Source organism: Rhinolophus sinicus, linkage group LG02, assembly GCF_036562045.2.
Source record: "Rhinolophus sinicus isolate RSC01 linkage group LG02, ASM3656204v1, whole genome shotgun sequence".
NCBI lineage: Eukaryota > Metazoa > Chordata > Mammalia > Chiroptera > Rhinolophidae > Rhinolophus > Rhinolophus sinicus.
In genome coordinates this window covers 161,954,747-161,976,315 of record NC_133752.1, presented here as the reverse complement: position 1 = coordinate 161,976,315, position 21,569 = coordinate 161,954,747, and the positions used below count along the sequence as shown (strand labels likewise).

The window sequence follows — 21,569 nt, the reverse complement described above, 5'->3', positions numbered from 1 at the left end:
TGCTTCATGTTACTCATAGTGCATATACCTTTCTATCAGGATAAGAAAATTATGGCCCAGATTCAGTTCTTAACATACTACTAAGGGACATGCAAAAATGATCTAGATGTTAGTATTCGGTACTGACAGCAGAGATGTTTGTTAGCACAGAACAGGACACGTAATTGAATATATGTATATATAAACGTACATATATGTCTATATGTCTATATTTCAAATGAAATTGCCTGGGAATATTGAAATCCTCCAATTCATTGTATCCTTTATATATCCTAGCATAGTAGCAGTTTGCACATCAACCAAGTTTGTGCATATTTCAATTGAATGTAGCTCTTGGAAAATTTTTAGGAAATCTTTTGAAATAGCAATTTTGAACTGACTACTGTGTTTCCCTGAAAATAAGACCTAGCTGGACCATCAGCTCTAATACATCTTTTGGAGCAAAAATTAATATAAGATCCAGTCTTATTTTACTATAAGACCGGGTCTTATTTTACAATAAGAATATATAATATAAGACCCGGTTTTATATTAATTTTTGCTCCAAAAGGCGCATTAGAGCTGATGGCTGGCTAGGTCTTATTTCCGGGGAAACACGGTGCCTAATCTTATTTATATTCCTAGTTACAGATGTGCTTCATGTTTTCCCCCATGTATTTGAGAAGTTCAATTCAGTATGTTAATTAAAACAAATAATTGTTTGTTAATGAACTACTGTTCTGTGCTGAAAAAAATGGCAAACTTTTCGGAATCTCTCCAGGAGATGAGACTGGAAATGAAATCTGAGCCAAACCATTAAGGGACTCCAGGATCCCTAGGGGTAGATTATCAACAGCAGAGTGGGGAGAAGTAAGACTGGACATGATGAAGCCCACCCTGGGCCGGCTGGGTCAATGTCCCTACTTGTTGATTGCTTGGGGAACTAAAAACCCAAAACAGTATGTAAGTATTCTGTTATGTAGCAATCTGAAAAAATAAGGCTTTTGTGGGACAAAGGTGGTGTTATGACAGAAACTTTAAAAGTAAGGCAAAAACCTTTACTAAGCAGAAAGATGATTATAATTTGCATGTGCCTGATCAAACTTCCCCAGTTTCTGGCAGCGTAGCTTACTGTACAAAGTTTTAAAAAGCCTGATGGAGGTAACATCCCATTTTTCACTTATCATTTAAGGTTGTCTTTTTGTTTTCCTGTTACATCTATCCTCTCCCACTCAAGTTTCCGTTACCTGCATTAAACACCCTGAGGCACTTTACATACTGCACATTCTTTTTCTCGTCATTTTAGTAGATATGTACTAGTACCTGCATTTTTGTTTTAATTTGCATTTTTCTAATGGCTAATGATGTTGAGCATCTTTTCATGTGCTCAGTTGCCATTCATACATCTTTTATGAAATGTTTATTTAAATCTTTTGTCATTTTAAAAATTGAGTTGTTCATCTCACTAGTTATAAGGGTTCTTTTTATATTTTGGATACAAGACTTTTATCAGATAGTTTTTTCAAATATTTTCTCCCAATCTCTTTCGTGCCTTTCTATATTCTTAGCATTGCATGCATTTTTAAAATTTTAAAGTTGTGATAAAATATACATAACTTAAAATTTGTGTGTTGTATCTATATTGTCAGCATATCTATACCATGTCTATAATATTCTAATAATTTTTAAGTATATAGTCCAGAGGCATTAAGTACATTCACATTGCTGTGCAGCCATCACCACTGTCTATCTCCAGAACTTTTTTATCATCCCAAACTGAACTATACCCATTATAACAACTCCCCATTCTCTTTTCTCCCCAATCTCTGGTAACCACTATTCTGCTTTTCCTCTCTGTGAATTTGACTGTCTCATTACCTCATATAAGTGGAATCATACAATATTTGTCCTTTTGTTGCTGGCTTATTTCACTTATCATAATGTGTCTTTGGGTTTATCCATATTGTAGCATGTATCAGAATTTCATTCCTTTTTAAGGCTAAATTGTATACTGTTGTATGTATATCTTACATTTTGTTTATCCATTCATCTATCAATGGACATTTGGGTTATTTTCACTTTTTGGCTATTGTGAATAATGATGCTATGAACGTGAGAGTACAATTCTCTGCTCAAGTCACTGTTTTCAGTTCTTTTGGGTATATACCCAGAAGTAATACTGCTGGATCACATGATAATTCTATGTTTGATCTTTTGAGGAGCTACCATACTGTTTTCCTAGACTCACAGTGTTTTAAAGTCTATATCCTTTACCCCTTGGTCTACTTTTAAATAATATTCTATTTCATGTACAGTGTAAGGACTTTATAACAGTATATTTCCATTTCTTCTTTTATCATTTCTGATACTGCTATCATTTACTTTACCTCTCTGTATTCTATAAATTGTTATTCTATGCATTGCTATTTTGCTCTGTCTAATTAGTTATCTTTTAAAATTTTATATTTTTGTATATATTTGCCATTTCTGGCACTCCTAATTCCTTTTGTGTAGATCCAAATTCCAATCTGGTTTCATTTTTCTTCTCCCTGAATAACTTTCTTTAATATTTCTTTTAGTGCAGCTCTGCTGGCAATAAATTCTCTCAGCTTTTTTTTGTCTGGAACAATATCACTATTTCCCATTCAGTTTTTAAAGATATTTTCCCTGGGGATATTTTTTCCTTTCAGTACTTTGGAGATATCTCTCCACTGTCTTCTGCCTTACATGGTTTCTGACGAGAAGTGTGCTTTTATTCTTACTTTAATTCTTCTGTATGTAATTTGTGCCTTTATCTGGCTTATTTGAACATTTTCTATTTTTATTAGTTTTCCGCAACACAGTGTGATGTGCACTGATATGATTTTTTGTGTTTATACTACTTGACTGTTGTTTAGATCTCTGGATCTCTAGGTTTATAGTTTTTATGAAATTGAGAAAATTTTCAACTAAATTTCTTCAAATATTTTGTTCCACACCCTTTTTTTTCTGGTCCTCTAATTATACACATTTTAGACTACTTGATATTATCCCACATTTTTTCTCAGTACTTTTCATTTCTGTGCTTCATTTTGAATAATTACTATTGCAATTTTTAACTTCATGGTTTTGTCTTCTGCAATGTTTAATCTGCCGTTAATCCCATCTTATTATTTCTTTTTAGAAGTTTTCTGCAAGTTCCATTTGAATCTTTTTCATATCTTCAATGTCTCTCACCATCATGGTAATTTTTTCTTCTACCTTCTTAAATACAAAAGATATTTATGATAGCTGTTTTCATGTCCTTGTTTTCTAATTCTATCATTTCTTTCATTTCTGTGTTTCTGTTAAGTTTTCTCCTGATTATAGGTCATAGTTTCCTGATTTTCTGCGTGCCTTTTAATTTTTGATTGGATTAAGACATTTTGAATTTTACCTTGCTGATTATTTTGTTATATTATTTCAAATAGTGTTGCATTTTGTTTTGGTTCTCAATTATGTTACTTGGAATCAGTTGGATTAATCTGAGGCATATTTTTAAGATTTGTTAGTGTGGGTTCACAATAGCCTTTTCTTGTAGGTCTAATTTAGTCCCACTACTAAGGTGATACCCTCCTGAGGATTCCGCTGAATATGTATTACGAGGTTTATCCACTCTGTCTAGTAGGAACACAAACTGTTACCAACTGTGTCTGAACTCCAGATGTTTTTCTGTCTACTCACTTTTGTTTTTATTTTCCTGGCCTTGTGTAGTTTTTTCTCTTGTATGTACATTTTAGTACTCAGCCCAAGACTTGAGCAGACCTTTCTGTCTCCAGAATTCTTACTTCTTTGTAGTTTTCTCTTCTCAAATTCTTGGCCCTGCAACTACTAGCTGCCTCGTAAAATTTCAGCTCTGTCTCCTCAATTCAGTGAGAGGCCAGTTTTACTTGGGTTCCCCCACCATGTGCTATGAGATGTGAACTGACTCCAGGTTGTAAGCTGGGCAATTATAATGCTTACCTTGTTTTGTTTCCTTTCTCTCAGGAATTACAGATCTGTGCTGCCTGTTGTCCAATATCTGAAAAACCTTTGTTTCATATATTTTGTTCAGATTTTTAGTTGTCTCAGTTGGGAAGTTAAATCTGGTCCCTTTGTCCCCATTTAGATTGAAAGTAGAATAATATCTGTACACTATAGTTTAAACTTTCCTCCAGCCTTTATCATACTTTCACTTTGAAGTAACCATGATGCAGAAGATAACGGATGCCCCAGGAGTGGGTGGTAGTGAAGATGTCTGTGAGGAAACTGCTGGTGATATTTAGGAAATGAGTGCTGTGTTATTTATTTTTTTAAATCTCTTATTCTACTTTGTACTTTATAAAATATACTCTATAATCTCTTTTATAAAAAGTAAAGTTCCTCTTAACCTGTCATTAAATCTTTGCATAAAATTTACATACTTGTAATATGCACCATCTTTTAATGTAGTTTCCTATATCTTAGACACATCACTTCCCAACTCTTAGTAAACCTTGAAGAACCAGACATTTCCCATTTCTGTATCCATAATAGATCATTGGACTCAGCAGCTATTTAAAAATACACAGTTATTTTACCATAATTTGAAGAATTTTGGTATACAAATTTTATGGTGTTCGGTTAATGAGAGATTTTCAGTACAGTTATAGAGTTTCCCTGGTCATTTTCTGAAATGAGTCTCATCTGATCTTTCTTCAGATCTGTATTCTTTCTGACTAGGTGGCAATCCCAGCACTTTCCATCCTTGGCTTTATTATCCTTTTCATTGTGTTGAAACTATAGTTTCTAAGATAGCTACAGTTGCTGTCTTACTTGGATGGCTCCAATACTTTGGTCTTTTTAGGATTCATGCATGTGGTAACAAATACCACCAGTAACATCATCTCGAAAAGACAAGGACGATAGATATGCACAATTGAAAATTGTTTCTCTTGGAAATTCATTTACTTTTCCATTCTTTCTTTATTTCTTCTGGAAATTACATGTGTTCTTCAAGGTTATGCAAGTTTTGACAAGCTGAGCTTTGCCAGCCTATCCGAGGGAAAAGTCAGCACCTTACATAAAGCCAAAGTGGAGGAGAAAAATCCTCAATTTTTATGGCATTCTGTTAGGAAGTTGAAAGCATGGTAAAGACTATGTGTGCAGATATTGTAAACTTGTAGCTTTTGCATGCTGCTGGGTTTTTACTGTGTTCTTTTTATGTTTTGTAGAGCTGATATAATATAGGCAAAAAAAAAAAAAAAAATCCGAAACAAATACCAATTTATTTTTCCACTCATTTAAAGGAATGGATACTCTTTTGGTGATACTTAAGGTCAAGATAAACTTTCTGTTTTCTATTAATATATCTAGTAACTATCAGATATTTCTGTACATAAATGAAAATTTTATGTAGTCTTTGCATTTTCCCAGTGGCAGTGCTGTGTGTTAGACTGTGTTGGCCTCTGTTTTCATTTGGCTTGTTTTTTCTGGGCCTCTTTCCCTCCTTAATTTACCCAGCCCAGCTTCTGATGCAACTATATGCCACCCATCTCCTGCCTTCTTCTTTTGCCTGTCTCCTGAGCAATACCCCTTCCTCTATATTTATTGCTTCTCTTTTGAAGTTTACCTCTTTGGTATACTATTTCACGAGGGTATTATTGTATAATTGGATAAATGGAGTATCCTTGTGTATTAATGATGCTGCTCATAGCAGGGAGGTTTGGATTTTAAATTGACAATTCCAGGAGATTTTAACTTGTATGTCATTAATATTATAATGTTGAGTATTTGAGATTTATTTTATTCTGAGAGTTTTTAAGTTGTATTTAGATTCTTACTGTGAGGAAAAGAAATGTCTTCTTAAAACAACTAAGTAGTCTCAAAACTGTAAAGCTCTCCTGGGAGAAAACCATTTCTCTTGAAAGCAGGCCAGTGGAGGTATGTTTGCACTGTTTTCTTGGTAGCTCCAAATCAGGTATTATCATGGATGTTCTACTTGTCCCAGAAATAGAGCCTAAAGCTGAGTCTTTCTTGGGGAGTGCTTCAGTGCTCCACAGATCAGTGACCAGAATTGTTTCATTTTGTGCCCATGTGGTTTCTGCGGGTGGTTTGTTGTTTTAAAAACTGTTTCAAAGAAGTTCATTTTTTTTTCCTGGCAATCATGTGTATCCTGTGTAAGTATTTTTCATTATTAATAATTTTGAGAAGAACCACCTCCAGGTCATAATGCAGTTGGCTAAAGTGATGGGGTTTTATCCAGAGTCATCCCATATGCTTTGTGTCTGGTTTGCCAAAATCCATTAATTAGAGGTTCCCAGAGGGCAGGGTAATGGTTTCCTTTCCTGTTTCTTACTGTCACCAACCTGTTTTTGGAAATCATTTCTATCAATTTTGTGTAAATCAACAGCCTTTAAGAAAAATTCATGAGACATTTAGATTTAATTTTTCTAGGCTTATATACGGGTTTCACTTTGGGGGGGCGGGGGTGGTATTTACCCCCTATTTCTTACTCTGTATAGAAATTTCCATTTCTGATTGTGACTTGAATTTCAGCTTTCTGATTGGGCTTTGCTTTTTATCGTTTTCCTCGTTTAGACTTAATTGTTAAAAATCTTGTCTTCAATTGCATTTTAAAGTGGTTAAGTTTCTGTCGTTTCTGTTCCCCTGTCCAACAGTAAGGGTTTGCTTGTGTAGGTACACTGCAACCTTTCAATAACGAGTTTGGGTTTAAAGAAAAATTGAATTAAATTCTTGAGTTATTTCAGGAGTTATAACATCATGCTGTTTACATTTCTGGCCACAGTGAAGGTTTTCGGGAAAGTGAAGTTTTGTAGGAAAAATTTGGTGTCATCAGCTTGTAGTCTTGAAAGGCATCGTTAGGATTGGGCTAGCCCAGAACTACAACTTTAAATAGTCTGCATCAATTATCTACTTAATAAATGAACGTTATTTATAATTAGAAGTTAATAGTAAAAAGACTTGAAGATTATCTCTACAAACTTTTTAATTTAACAGAGGAGGAAACTGAATGCTAGATATGCCAGGGATGCCAAAAGTATGTATACACATGACTTGCATTTATCTTTTGTTATCGGTACATAATATTAGGTGACCATCTGTGATGACACTGTAATTTAGGGGAAGAGTAAGTAGTAGAATCCAGTGACCTGACTCCAAATCCAGTGTTTCTTCCAGTATATTGTTATCTCTTACCATCTAATCCTCAACATAATAACAAGTTAAAGTTTGTAACAGGCTTCTGGTTTTAAAATACCCAAATACTTTTTATTTTTGTGATATACATTTGAGTGATAATCTTACAAATTCATATCACAATTTCTGTCTTGTCCTGTAAAACAGCACTGATCATCTCTGAGGTTGTCACTTGGTTATTTGAGGAAGGATATTGGTGCTTATTTTGTTCAAGCTTTTTCTTCTTTGTATTAAAGTATTTTTTAAAACTTCCCCAGAGCTAGGAACCTGCAAATAAAAGCCTCCTATGTTAGCTACTGTTAATTGCCTATTAGCATCACTCCTCTCCTGTCTGCCTTTATAACAGAACCGGTTTCGTTTCGGCATCTAACCCTCCTTCACATGACGCAGGGAAAGGGGTCCTCAATCCTAGCTCCAAGATTGATTCTGGTAAGTCTAAGTGGTATTCCCTTTCTTTGCTGGTGACAGGTTCAAAGATAGGGAAATCACAATCTCAAACTATTTTGATTATCTTGCTTCCAGCCTGTTGAAGCTATACATAGGAGGTCAGATCCAAGGGAACTACGGAGAATTTCTGAAGCTCCGAGTTGCAGTGCTGCCTGTTCTACCATAAACGTCTTGTTAAATGAGATAGTGGTCATACATTGCCTTGTTGTTTAAGCCAGCTCTTTGGGAATTTTCTGTTACTTCCAGATGAAAGTATGTTATCTGATGCATCTCCTAGTACTTTACACTGTGAAAGAAGATTCAAAAGAGGTTAGGTTTTGGCAACCAAATTGATGTGAATTCAAGGAAGAGGGAAGACTTTCAATAGATTTGAAACTAGGAGAATCTTTTAAGAGATTTGTGACTAAGAATCATAACATATGGCTCATAAGTCTTAATAAACCACTGTAATTTACCTTTCAACCTTGCAGTTCCACTAAACTTTTAATTTCTTTTACCTCCTAAATCCAGTGGTTTCTATTTATTTCTTATCTTCTTTGATTTCTATTATATTCCACCTATATTCCATCCTTGTACACTTTTTCCTTATGATTTCTAGGGCATCATTCTGTATACATTTATGCTCATTCCTTTTAAATTTCTTTTACTGACATTTTCTTCTACTATCATTTGAATAGTAATGGTTTTCTTTGTTATACTTCTTGGCCTAATAATAAAAAAAAGCTTTATTATTTAGAATAGTTTTAGACTTACAGAAAAATTGTGAAGATAGTACAGAGAGTTCTCATATTCCCCACACCCAGTTTTTCTGTTATTAATATATTTTATTAGTATGGTACATTTGTTCAGATTAATGAACCATGATCCATACGTAATTATTAACTAAAGTGCATACTTCATTCAGATTTCCCTAGTTTTTATCTACTATCTTTTTTTTTATTTTTATTCCAGACTCTCATACAGGATACCATATTACATTTAGTGGTCATGTGTTCTTACATTCCTCATGGCTGTGATGGTTTTTTAACTTTGTTTTATGATCTTGACAGTTTGTTTTAAGGTGTACCGATTAGGTATTTTATCGATTGTCCCTCAGTTGGGGTTGGTCTGATGTTTTTCTCATGTTTAGAATGGAGTTACGGGTTTTGGGGAGGGAGACCACAGAGTTAAAGCACCAGTTTCACCATGTTATGTCAAGGGGACATACTATCAACGTGACTTATTGTTGATGTTGACTTGGATCATTTGGCTGAGGTTGTTTTTGTCAGGCCTTCCTGCTTTGAAATTATTATTCTTTTTCCCCCTTTGCATATTGTACCATTAGGAGGAAGGCACTATGTGCAGCCCATACTTAAGGAGTGGGGAGTTCCACCTCCTTGAAGGTGGAGTATCTATGTATTGTTTGCCATTCTTCTGCATGGAAAATTTATTCATTTGTCCCATTTATTTATTTATTCACTTATTTAATCATTTATGTCAGTAGAGATTCATGAGTATTTATGTTTTACTTTGCTTTAACCTGTCTTTAAATTGCTGTATGTGTATTGATGATTTCTAAATACGTTTATCCTAGCGAGTCTTCCCACCTCTCTTTCAGCAAGAGCTCTTGCTAGTCAGCTTCCTATTGGGCTTTTCCCTTTGATCTGTCTTTTATTGAAACCTCAAACTAAATGTGTCTGTATTGCCCAAGCTTAAACTAATCCATTTACACTTCATTTCCTTCATTTCATGCCTCATGTCTTCTACCTAAACTGACTGTTCAAGCTAGATACCTGTCAGATCCTTTCGTTTTCCTCTCCTTTATTCCCGCTCCCTCAGGCGCTTTCCTTTAGATTATATTCATCTGTGGCATTTCCCTAAACTATCCTCCTTCCACACCATTGTCCACGTGTGTGATGCCATTTTTCTAGAACACACAGAGCTTATTCTCAGCACTGCTTATCTTACACCCCTTCTTGGAATCCTTCAGTGAGTTCCGTTTCTGACAGTCATTTAACTGCGATTTTAGGCAAATTACTTGGTTTCTCTCTAGCCTAAGTTTCTTTATTTAAAAAGCGTGGATATAATGATAGGGATCTTCTGAGGATTAAAAGTGATAGTGTGTCTTAAGAGTTTAGGTATGTGTCTGGTGCAGAGCAGTTTGCTGTAAAAGATAGTTTTCTTTGTTATTTTATGGCTCCTTCCAAACTCCTCAGCACGGCTCTTCATCATTTGGCTCCTAGCCACTTATCCAGATCTTCTTTTGTGGTTCTTCTCTCACCATAGGCACCTTAGCATTCAACAATCCCCCTTATTTCTTTTATTTTATGTTTTCCATGCAGCATATAGTGTGAAGCCTGTCCTTTCTCACTTGTTCCTTTGTCGGGAATGCCCTCATCTTTCTTGCCCGACAGGAAAACTAGCTTTGACTTATTCCTCAATCTTCAACTTAAATATTACTTCCTATGCCTTTCTAATCACCACCTTTCTCTGTTGTCACTGTACCATGTGTATCGATGTATTATGTCTACTATGCATATGTTTGCAAGTCTGTCTTTTTTGTCTGTTAAATTGTGACCTCCAAGGGGACAAGGACTAAACTTAGTTTATCATTACATTGTTCGCATTTATTAGGTTGGTGCAAAAGTAATTGCGGTTTCGAACTGTATTTAAATCATTATAACTAGACTCAAACACATCATTATTAATCAGAATAGGAACCATTACAATCAACACATTTTTATAATGAGAAATAGGTTTGTTTATTCCTGTAGCATTAAAATCCGTGCTTCGGGATTCCACAAACTCTTGGAAAGCGTTTTCTGCATCCTGCTAGTTGTGGAAGCATTTTCCCTGCAAAAAGTTGTCGAGATGCCTTGAAGAAGTGGTAGTCGGTTGGCGAGAGGTCAGGTGAATATGGCACATGAGGCAGAACTTCGTAGCCCACCCAATTCGTTCAACTTTTGAAGCATCAGTTGTGCGACCTGTGGTCAGGCGTTGTTGTGGAGAAGAATTGGGCCCTTTCTGTTGTCAAGGCTGGCTGCAGGCATTGCAGTTTTCGGTGTATCTCATCGATTTGCTGAGCATACTTTTCAGATGCAATGTTTTCGCCAGGATTCAGAAAGCTGCAGTGGATCAGATGGCAGCAGACCACCAACAGTGACCATGACCTTTTTGTGGTGCAAGTCTGGCTTTGGGAAGTGCTTTGGAGCTTCTTCTTGGTCCAACCACTGAGCTGGTCATCGCTGGTTGTCATATAAAATCCACTTTTCGTCTCATGTCACAGTCCAATGGAGAAATGGTTCGTTGCTGTTGGATTTTGACACTTCAAAACGACGATTGTTTTGATTTTTGGTCAGCTCGCGAGGCACCCACTTATCGAGCTTTTTCACCTTTCCAGTTTGCTTCAAGTGCTGAACGATGGTAGAATGGTCGACATTAAGTTCTTCGGCAACTTCTCCTGTAGTAGTTGTAAGAGGATCAGCTTTGATAATTGCTCTCAATTGGTCCTTGTCAACTTCCGATGCCCGGCCACTACGCTCCTCATCTTCAAGGCTTTTGTCTCCTTTGCAGAACTTCTTGAACCACCACTGACTGTGCTGTACGTTTGTTAGCAGTTCCTGGGCCAAATGTGTTGTTGATGTTGTGAGTTGTCTCTGCTGCTTTACAACCCATTTTGAACTCAAATAAGAAAATTGCTCAAATTTGCTTTTTGTCTAACATTATTTCCATTGTCTAAAATACATATAAAATAAACAGCAAGTAATGTCATTAGCAAAAAAAACATAAAGCGAGAAATGCTCATTAAAATGACATAACCACACTTGTTTAAGAATGTATTTCAATATCAAACATCAAATTTCAACAATGCAAAAACTGCAATTACGTTTGCACCAAAGCCTAATAGTATCACTCAGTTAATTTTTGTTACATAGACTGCCTCGCAAGAGCAAAATCATGTTTAATATCCTTTTTACTAATAGTCTTCAGGCTTCTACTTGAACCTGTCCAGTAGCAGGAAATTTATAGTTAGAGAGGTAGTGATTGCTTTTGGATAGGTCTAAACTTTAGAAGTTATTTTTACGTAGATTTGTAACCTATCTACCTTTAGCTTTCATTTGGCTCTTCTCTGCAGCCATAAAGTATTAGTCTGTGCATTCAGCATTTTACGAGTATTTGAGTACCAAATATATGTTAAGTACATTTCAGAAGTCTCTTGTTTAGAAATGAGAGAAAGCTGAAACACTGCAGCTTATGAAAAAGAAATGTGTTCATTAACATTGATAGTCTCCAGACTTTGAATCTATCAGGTATCAGTTGTACATCCAGTATGTGCATGTTTACCTGTACATTGTGTATATGTATGACTATAATAATATATTTTACACATTATAAAACAGACACAAATATAGTACTGTTTTAGTACAAATATAGTACATTTGTGAAGGATAATACAAAATACATGTATTTTATTTTATACAAGTATGTAGTATTTCTTCTCACATTCCGGTGACTTCTGATATATGTAATCAAACTGTAGTATTGCAGGACTGGGACCTATCTTTGAGATGACTGAAGAGATTCAGATGCCTCCAGGAGTTCTACTTTGTTTTTCTTTTTTCTCTTTCCTTAATGGCTTCACTTTTCCAGACGAGCTTCTCCTTGGGGCTAGGATGATGGCTGCTGGCTGTGGGCTCATTTCTTCACAGATTTCACTTATTTATTCAACAAATTATGAATGGAATGTATAGTCTGTGCTGGGCACTCACTGTTCTAGGTGTTGGAGATACAGCAGTGAGTACTAAAAAGAAATATAAAGTCCTAAGTGGTATACAGAGAAGTAAAATAAGGTGATGTGACAGTGATTAAGTGGCTGCCTAAGAAAGACTTTGTCCAGAGGGGACATTAAAGCAGAGATTGGAATCACAAGAAATAGCCAGTCATGAAAATGTCAGGAATAGCTCAGGCAAAATTTCTAAAGTGGGACTGAACTTGCATGCTGAGGAAGCTAAGATGAGGCAGTTGGATTCCGAACTCACTGGATTAGGAGAGTTTTGCAATCAGAAAAAAAAAGGGGGGGCTTTCCCTTTTCTTTCTCTGGTTGGAAACATCACAAGTAAAGATTGATTGACCCAGCTGGAGTCAGTTTCCTATCCTTAGGTCTAATTATTATGTCTGAGACATGTGTTATTTTATTTAACTCAGCTTGGGTTAATTGCCTACCCTCATGGCTAGAAGTTTGGAAAGAAGGGTGTTGGCCTGGCAAAATTAAGAGATGGCACTTACCATGGGCTTTGTGGATCAAGAGTGTTTCATTTTGTTAGCTAAGAGTTCCGTTTTACATACTTGAAGATACCTATTGTTTCTTATCTTAGTTGACTTTTTAATCTAGGCTAAACTTTTGTAGTGTTTTCAATTTCTCTTCATTCTTCTATTAAATAAATCTTTAATAGCATGTAGTACTTTAACATTGCATGGTATTGGTGAGGGTGGAAAGAGAAGATGGATGTCTCAGGGCATCCTATGAATATATCCATTCCATTCCCTGAATAGTTGTTAATGTGTAAAGATATATGTCATCTGGGGACTCTCGGAACTTCATTTCCTAAAGCAGGGAAATTGGCCAGTGTACTTTAGAAAGCGTTTCTTAAGTTGAAAACAAAAGGGGTTTCCATATGTCTCTGCATAACTGAAAATACTTTGTTAACCCATACAGTTTCATCTTCTAGATATTCTGAGTAGCATTTTTGAGTGTTATTTTTGCTGATTGGTTTTTGGTGGTATTAAAACCTTTGATGTCATATGGTAGTGAGGGTTGCATATTTGAATTCTGTATAACAATAAATAGACATAATATTAACTCATATAGATATCACTATGATGACTAAACTGGGTACTAGATTTTGATTCTGAAATGATGCAGTTACAGCATATCAGTAATATGTGATGCTAAGTGACAATCTTACTTCATCACATGGAATAGGTGCCTATAACGAAACATGAGCTAATTTTCATAAAGAATTGAATATGAGGTACACTGTTAGTAATCTGTGCAATGACTGTAGTATTTGATATCATGTTCTTTTTAAGAAATTTCTTTTTAAGAAATCGTGCCTTATTTATTCAATTTACAGTGCTTGAGCTAGGTTAGGTTTGATTCCTAATCTAGAAAGGACTCTTTCTTACATTAGAGTTCCAAGGTGAGCTTTGTGTGTTTGAGTACTTAATTTAGATGTTGAAATGTTGTATATTATGGATACTAGAGGCTTTAAAAATTTCCCAAGAAATAAAGCTCTATGGTGAACTACTTTGCTTTACTATTATTACAGAATTTTTTAACAACGCATTTCTGTGTTGTAATTTTGGGTTTTGTACATGTGGGTTGTGAGAAATAAACTGGAAATCTTGTCTCTGTGGGTTGGAATCTGGTGTGGCTTCCAATGGCAAACAAAATATTTCAGCTTGTGTGTGCCAGGTAAAATTTTAAATGGGCTTTCCATAGGGTAGAAACTTCTAAAGCCAAATAATGTAAAGTGATTTTATAGTTGCAGACAGACTACTGTTGACTTACATTTGGTTTTGTTAACTTAGTGGGAAATCAGTAGCCAATTAAGCAAACAACTAAAGAAATATCTTTGTACATTCTTAGTACAGCTTGTTCCTGTTCACTTTGTCACAAGTTTTTTGGGGAAGAGTTCTGAGATGACTTGCCAAGACTTGATGTCCTAACAGTGTTGTTAGTTTTATTTTCTTTATGCTTTTTAAATAGCAGGTGTATTTCAAGATCTAGAATATCTTAATTTGTTTAAAGGACTTCCCCTAGAAGAATTGAAATGAGTAATTTAAAATTTTTAATTGTATAATACTTAAATGAAGATATGTGTGTGTTTTCTTTCTTTTTTTAAAATTTATTTGAGAATTTTAGGAAGGAACGTTGTAGTACTATTAGGGTGGCCAAATTTAGAAAGCTCTAGGTGAATTTATTGTCTTTCAGCTTGCATTATTCTTATTTATATGACTGGCTGGAGATGTCACTTGTAATTTGAGGTCTACATCTGGTTTTATGTTAAGCGAATCTGATCCAGACCCAGCTATCTTCAATGGTGATTTTCCCAGCTGTAAATTCGGAACTTGGCATTGCAAACGTGTGGTTTTGTGTAAGTAGAATTCAGATTGTGATGTTTTCTGTCACTTCATAATTCTAATTTTAGAGTTTCAGATTTTAAAGCAGAGTAATTCACTCCAGAAAAGTCTGAAATCTGTGATTTTCCACACATTGCCAGGAACATTGATGGTCAATGGTTAGAATCATATTGAATATCCTTTATTAGAAATATGGTGGAGCCTTTTACTTACCCACTCGTAGAATTATAATCATGACTTTTCTATCTTTTATTTACAAAACTACAGGAGACCCTTTGTATTTGCATTCTTAAATTTCTTGGAAACACAGAGATATTTATGGAATTTTCCTGCATTGGTAATAAAAAGGGAAGACTGGGGAATAAGGCTAGAGCATGAACCACTTACTGCTTTTTGCCTTACTTAAAAAATTTCACCTTTCAAAATATTGGTCTGAATTGCACAGGGTTTCATTTGAACATTGCAGTTCCCACTAAGTCTTTTCTTGTAGCTATTATCTACTTGTGTAATACCATCTATTAGTTTATAACTGCCTTGAGGGAGGAGATTACTATATATTCATCTTTATATTTTGTTATGTTTAGTTCCTCACATAATAACTTACAGTAAATATAATAGGTTGGTTGAATTCAATTGTATTGACTTGAATCAGAGGGGAAGAATTAGGCAGATGGAAAAACAGGGCTAACCTGAGGAAAGCTAAGTCTTGTAGTCTTTCTAGGTAGCTTGTTGTTTTAGTTTGAGTAATCAAGAATGGTGATACTTTATTCACCTTTAAAACCCTTATGATTGACTAGTCAGAAATTGTAGGGTATCCTTGTTTTGTTATCAACTAGCAATTCACTTTTCAATAAGCTGCTCTGTATAATAATCCTGGTGGTTAAAAAATTCCATTATTTTGTTTCAGGCAATAATACCTATAAATTAATTTCTAGACTAATAATCTTTAGTTCTTTCCCCCCACCCTCCACATTAAAAAAAATTAATATGTAATCTGCATATACTGAAATGTACAGATTGGAGGTATATAGTTTGTTGAGTGCTGATAAATATGAACTGCGTAACTATACTCCAATCAAGATACAAAACATTTGCATTTCCCTAGAAAGTTCTTTAGTTCTGCTTGCAGTCAGTCTCTCTCCATACCCACCACTTTATCCCTTTCCCTGATCTACTCTTCTACTTTCTATTACACAGATTAGTTTTATCCGTTCTTGAACTTCATATAACTGGAATTATACGGTATGTGCTCTTTGTGACTGGCTTACTTTGCTCAATGTAATGGTTTTGATTTTTTTTTTTATTATAAATACTATCTCAGTTTTTTTTGAGACATATGAGGCATGATAAAAAACTATGGTGAATATTTAAATTAAAAAAATGTATTACAGTAAAAGACACATTGCTGTTAATCCCCCTTAAAATAGTCCTACTTGCTTCAAACACATCCCATCGTTCTTGCCACTTTCTGAAGCATTTCTGGAAATCCTCTTTCTTGAGTGTCTTTAGTTGCGCTGTTGTGGCTGCCTCGATGTCCTGAATCGATTTGAAATGTTTACCTTTCATGGTCATTTTGACTTTGGGGAAGATAATACAGAGAGTTCCTGTATACCCCAGACCCATTTTCCTAATTATTAACATTTTACATTAATATGATACATTTGTCACAATTCATGAAGCAATATTAATAATAGATAATTGTTAACTAAAGTCCATAATTTATTCAAATTTCCGTAGCTTTTACCTATTCTTCTTTTGTTCTAGAATCCTGTCCATGATACCATGTTACATTTACTGGTTATGTCTCCTTAGTCTCCTCTTGGCTATGATGGTTTCTTAAATTTTGATTGTTTTTGTTGACATTGATAGTTTTGAAGAGTATTGGTCAGATATTTTGTAGATTGTCATTCAATTGGGATTTGTCTGAAATTTTTCTCATGATTAGACTGGAATTATGGGTTTTGGGGGGATGACCATAGTGCTATTTTCATCACTTCATATTAAGGATACATACTGTCAATCTGACTTACCATTGTTGATGTTGAACCTTAATCATCTGGCTGAAGTAGTGTTTGTCAGATATTTCCGCTATAAAATTATTCTCTTTCCTTTCTTTCCATACTGTTCTTTAAAGAATGTGGAATTGGGAGACTTAAGATTATTGTTCTTACACACTTTTAGTTGATGTATATTTTGCTTCACTAAAAACAAAAACAAAAAAAACACAGAAGCAAAAAAAGAAAAATGTGGAGTTACACTCTATTTCCTTGATGGTGGGGTAACTACATAAACTATTTGAAATTTTTCTACATGGAAGATGTGTCTATTTCTTATTTATTTATTCAGGCATTTATTTATATCAGTATTGACTTCAAGGATATTTGTTTTATACTTTGAGTTACAATCTAATATTACTCTTTTTGTTACTCAAATTGGGCAAGCTTTGACCAATGGGAGCTCTTCCAGTTGGCTTTCTTTGACTTATCCTCATCACTTTGTGGTGTGTGTGTGTGTGTGTGTGTGTGTGTGTTTTAGTACTTACTTTCTGACACCATAAGATTCTCCACTCTCATCTTTATGTTTTCTGTTTCAGTTCAGGAGAATGAGGTTGGATTATTTAGTAAATAGTTCTGGCACATCTGGCTATTGATTTTGAGGGAAATAAAATTGGATCCCTATCTTATACAATAGACTAAATTCCATATAGAAAGACTTAATAATAATAAAAAAAAGCACTCAATGTAGGTGATTACATATGTGTATTCTTGGGGTACAGGAGACCTACACCATCATTATAAATTACAATCTATAAAGAAAGGAAGATATATTTGACTGTATGAAGCTTAACTTTTGAATGAGGAAATATGCTATACAAATAGTGAGTTTGTTAAAAATATTTGCAATGAAGAAGAAGGACAAAGTTGATATCTGGTATATGAAATAACTGCTTAGATTTTGACAAAAAGGGAGCAAACAGCAGTATAAGAAAATGAGCAAAGGATTTGAAGAAGCAAATCCAAATGGCCAGTAACATATAAACTATTCAAACTCACTAGTAGAAAACGTGAATTAGAGTAACAATGTAATATAACTTGATATCAAACTGTCTCCTATACCCCTACACTTCATGAAAACAAAATTAAAAAAAATCAGAAAAGAAAGGAAAAAAGGACCAGTACTAATCTTTTGCTTGCAGAGACCTAAGGGAAAAAGTTATTTTTATATTTTTTTGGTAGAAAGGTGGTTTAATGGAGCCATTCAGGATTGGGAGAAGGGAGAATGGGGAATTATTGTGTAATGGGTACAGAGTTTCAGTTTTGCAACATGAAAAGAGTTCTGGAGATGGAAGGTGGTGATTGCATAACAGTATGGATGTACTTAATACCACTGAACTATACACTTAAAAACGGTTAAAATGGTAATTTTGTTATATTTATTTTGCCACAATAAAAAATAATGACAATACTGTTAGCAACTATATGCCAACTATTTTTTTAAACTTCAGAAGAAATAGACACATTTTTAGAAAACTATTACTTAACAAAAACTGGGGGAGAAATTAAAAGTCTGATTCATCCTATAATTATAAGAAATTCAATCTTCCCACAAAGAAAACAACAGGCTCCGATGATTTGCTAAGCAAGTTTCTACCCAAATTTTAAGAAACAGTTTATTCCAATCTGATGCAATCTCTTAATTAATAGAAAAAGGACATTTTCCCAGCTAGTTCTGAAAGTACTACATAACCCTAATATCTAAAATAGATACATTACAGAAAATGAAAATTACAGATGTATTTCACTCATGAATGTATATGTAGAAATGTGAAACAAGATATTAGCAAATTGTAACCAACATTGTAAAACAAGACAAACACTATTACCAAGTTGGGTTTATTTCAGGTATGCAAGGATGGTTTACTTATATGATCCATAAATGTAAATGATGACATTAAAAGACTAAAAGAAAAACATAATATTATCATTTCAATAGTTACCAAAAAAAGCATTTTATAATCCAGGTAAATTCATAATATGGATGCCTAGTAAATTAGGAAAAGGAGAATGTTCTTTAACCTGTTGGGATGCTTAAAAAAACAAACAACCCACCAATAATCAATGGTTAGCATACATCTTTTACAATAGGAAAATACTAAAATCATTACCTTTAAAAACAGGAATGATATAGGCATGGTTGTTATCACCCATTTTAGTTATTGTTACTATATAACAAATCATCCCAAACTTAATGGAATAAATCAACTATTTTTTTATGCTTTTGGAGGATCAGGAACTGGGACAGTTTGTTACTGTTCCACCTTTTCTAATGCCTCACTGGGATGTCTTGAACACTGGAGGTGACTTGATGACCATGGGCTGGGATCATCTGGAAGTATCTTCATTCATATATCTGGCGATTTGATTCCAGCTGCTGCCTGGGAACGCAGGCAATCAGTTGGAAACCTTACATGTGGCTTCTCCAGGTGGCTTCACTAAGTGGGCTTGTTTGGCTTTTCTCACATCGTGGCAACAAGGTTACAAGTACAAGCAATACAAGAGTACAAGGCAGAAGTGCATTACATTTTTATGACCTAGGTGGGGAGTCACACAGTGTTAATTCTGCTGTACTTGTTGTGGAAGTCATAATGTAAAGTCCCCATACAGGTTCAAGGGGAGAGATCAGAGACTGCAATTCATTGGGAGGAATACAGTGATGCATTATTAGAATGTGTGGTTGGGCAATATTTTTGATACTATCTTTGAAAAATATAATCACCATATTTCCTCTTCTACGTAGCATTGTATTGGAGGGCATAGCCAGTGCTTTAAGAGAAGAAAAGGGAATTAAATGTATAAGAATTGGAAAGGGAGAAATAAAACTGTTGTTATCTGGAGGCAATATGATAATTTCCATACAAAATAAAAAGATTATAGATGAGTTATAAGATATAGGAGTTTAGCAAAGGTGAATGGATGTAAGATTAATATACAGAAGTCAATTGCATTGTTATACAATAGCAACAAATAACTAGAAAATGTAATTTAAAAGAAGACATTAAAATAGTATTATAGAATATTAGCATCTAGGAATAAACGTAGCAGGATATATGCAAGATTTCTTTAGGGAAATTGTGAGACTTTATTAATAGGCAATAAAAAAAAGACTGAACCATGGTGTGTATCTTAGTCATAACATATATCATGTTTGTGGACAGGATGGCTCAAAATATCATAAAGGTTTCATTTTTACTGAAATAGTTGTATAGCCAGAAACAGATCCACACGTTTATAGAACTTTGGTATATGAGTAAGATGGCATTATCAGATTAGTAAGAAAAGAAGTTAGAATTCAGTAAATGAAATTGGAAAAAATCCATATTGACAAAAAAAAAAGATTGGATCTCTACCTCTACTGTATACAAAAATTAAACTGCAGATGGGTTAAGTATTAGGTTGGTGCAAAAGTAATTGCGGTTTAAAAGTTTAAAAATAATTGCAAAAACCGCAGTTACCTTTGCACCAATCTAATACTTAAAATGTCAAAACTAAAGTTTTAACTTTTTTTTTTCTGTAGAAAGTATTGGTGTATGTCTTTGAAACCTAGGAATAGGGCAGGATTTTAAAAATAAGACTAAAAACTGGTAAATTATTATGAACGAATTAGATTGATATAATTAACATTAAATTAACAACATTTGTTCATCAAAAGCTACCTAAAGTAAGTGAGTAGACGGGGTATAAACTAGAGGATGTTTACAATGTACACAGCTGACAATAATTAATATCAAGAATATTAAAAAAATCATACAAGTCTAAAAGCGCAGACAACACAGTAGAAAAATAACGAGAGATAAAAATAGGTGTTTCACAAAAGAGGGACCATATGTGATTAATCATATGAAGAGATTTAAATTTCATTAATGATTGGGAAAATCCAATTCAGTACACAGTGAGATACCACTTAAAACCGAGTTGTGGAAAGCATGAAGATTCACAGTCCTTTTATACATTGCTTTTGCAAGTACAATTTGTAGAACCATTTTGGAAAATAGTTTTTCATTATCCTGTGAAGTTAAACATAGACAAACCTTACAACCCAGTGATTTTACTTGTCGGCATATACCTAAGAGAAATTCTGTGTAAAAGTGCATATGTTGGAGAATGTTCAGAGCAGTTCTGTTCTCAAAATATTGTAAACTAACCAAATGTCTTTTGATAGGAAAATGATTGAATAAACTGGTGTATTATAGTCAAAAGAATGAATGGTAGCTAAAATAATATTTGCAACATTATTTTATGTGCAAATTGAAGCCCCCAAATTTATACATCATGGAATATTGTTTAAAAGTAGCTAAAATAAAAATAATACGCTTTTTGGTAGTAGAGGTAAATGAAACTTCATTAATTTGAAAGCAAGGGAATGATGAAAAATTCAGGATTGTGAATCTAGGGAGAAACAGGGAGGCATTATATGTAATTTATTGTTAGGATCTTCAGTTTTCGGCTGAGTGGTGGGTTTCCATATGTATGCTAATTTTATTGAACAAACAAACAAACCAACAATCAGATGCCTTGGAAGTGGAGTATGACTGGTAAGGGTGCTATGTAGCTAGAATAAAGTGAGTCAGGTGATTTACAGATGAAGTCAGGGAGGACTTGGGGGCCTCCAATTATGTCTAATAGAAGAGTAAACAACTTTTCAACAAGGGTTTAAAGCTGTCTGTGATTAAAGTATTTGAACACTGAGATATTGAGTTTATGATTTCACTCTTGTGTACTCAAGAATTTTGTGCTTGTTGTACCATAATAGCCATGTTCTAGATAGAT

General features: G+C 34.3%; 1 protein-coding gene and 1 pseudogene across 6 annotated transcripts in view; one reads left to right on the top strand and one right to left on the bottom strand.

Annotated features, from left to right (window-relative positions):
• CCDC91 (coiled-coil domain containing 91) overlaps window positions 1–21,569 on the top strand; it is a 326,862-nt gene that overhangs the window by 61,188 nt on the left and 244,105 nt on the right. The window contains exon 1 of one of the 6 annotated variants that reach the window (XM_074325867.1): window positions 7,543–7,602. The exons of the other annotated variants lie outside the window; for them this stretch is intronic. The gene's annotated coding sequence lies outside the window, so the exon portion shown is untranslated. Of the gene's footprint in view, window positions 1–7,542; window positions 7,603–21,569 lie in introns of those variants that run through there. 6 annotated transcript variants of the gene reach the window in all.
• Window positions 10,304–11,331, bottom strand: LOC109449645 (histone-lysine N-methyltransferase SETMAR; annotated as a pseudogene).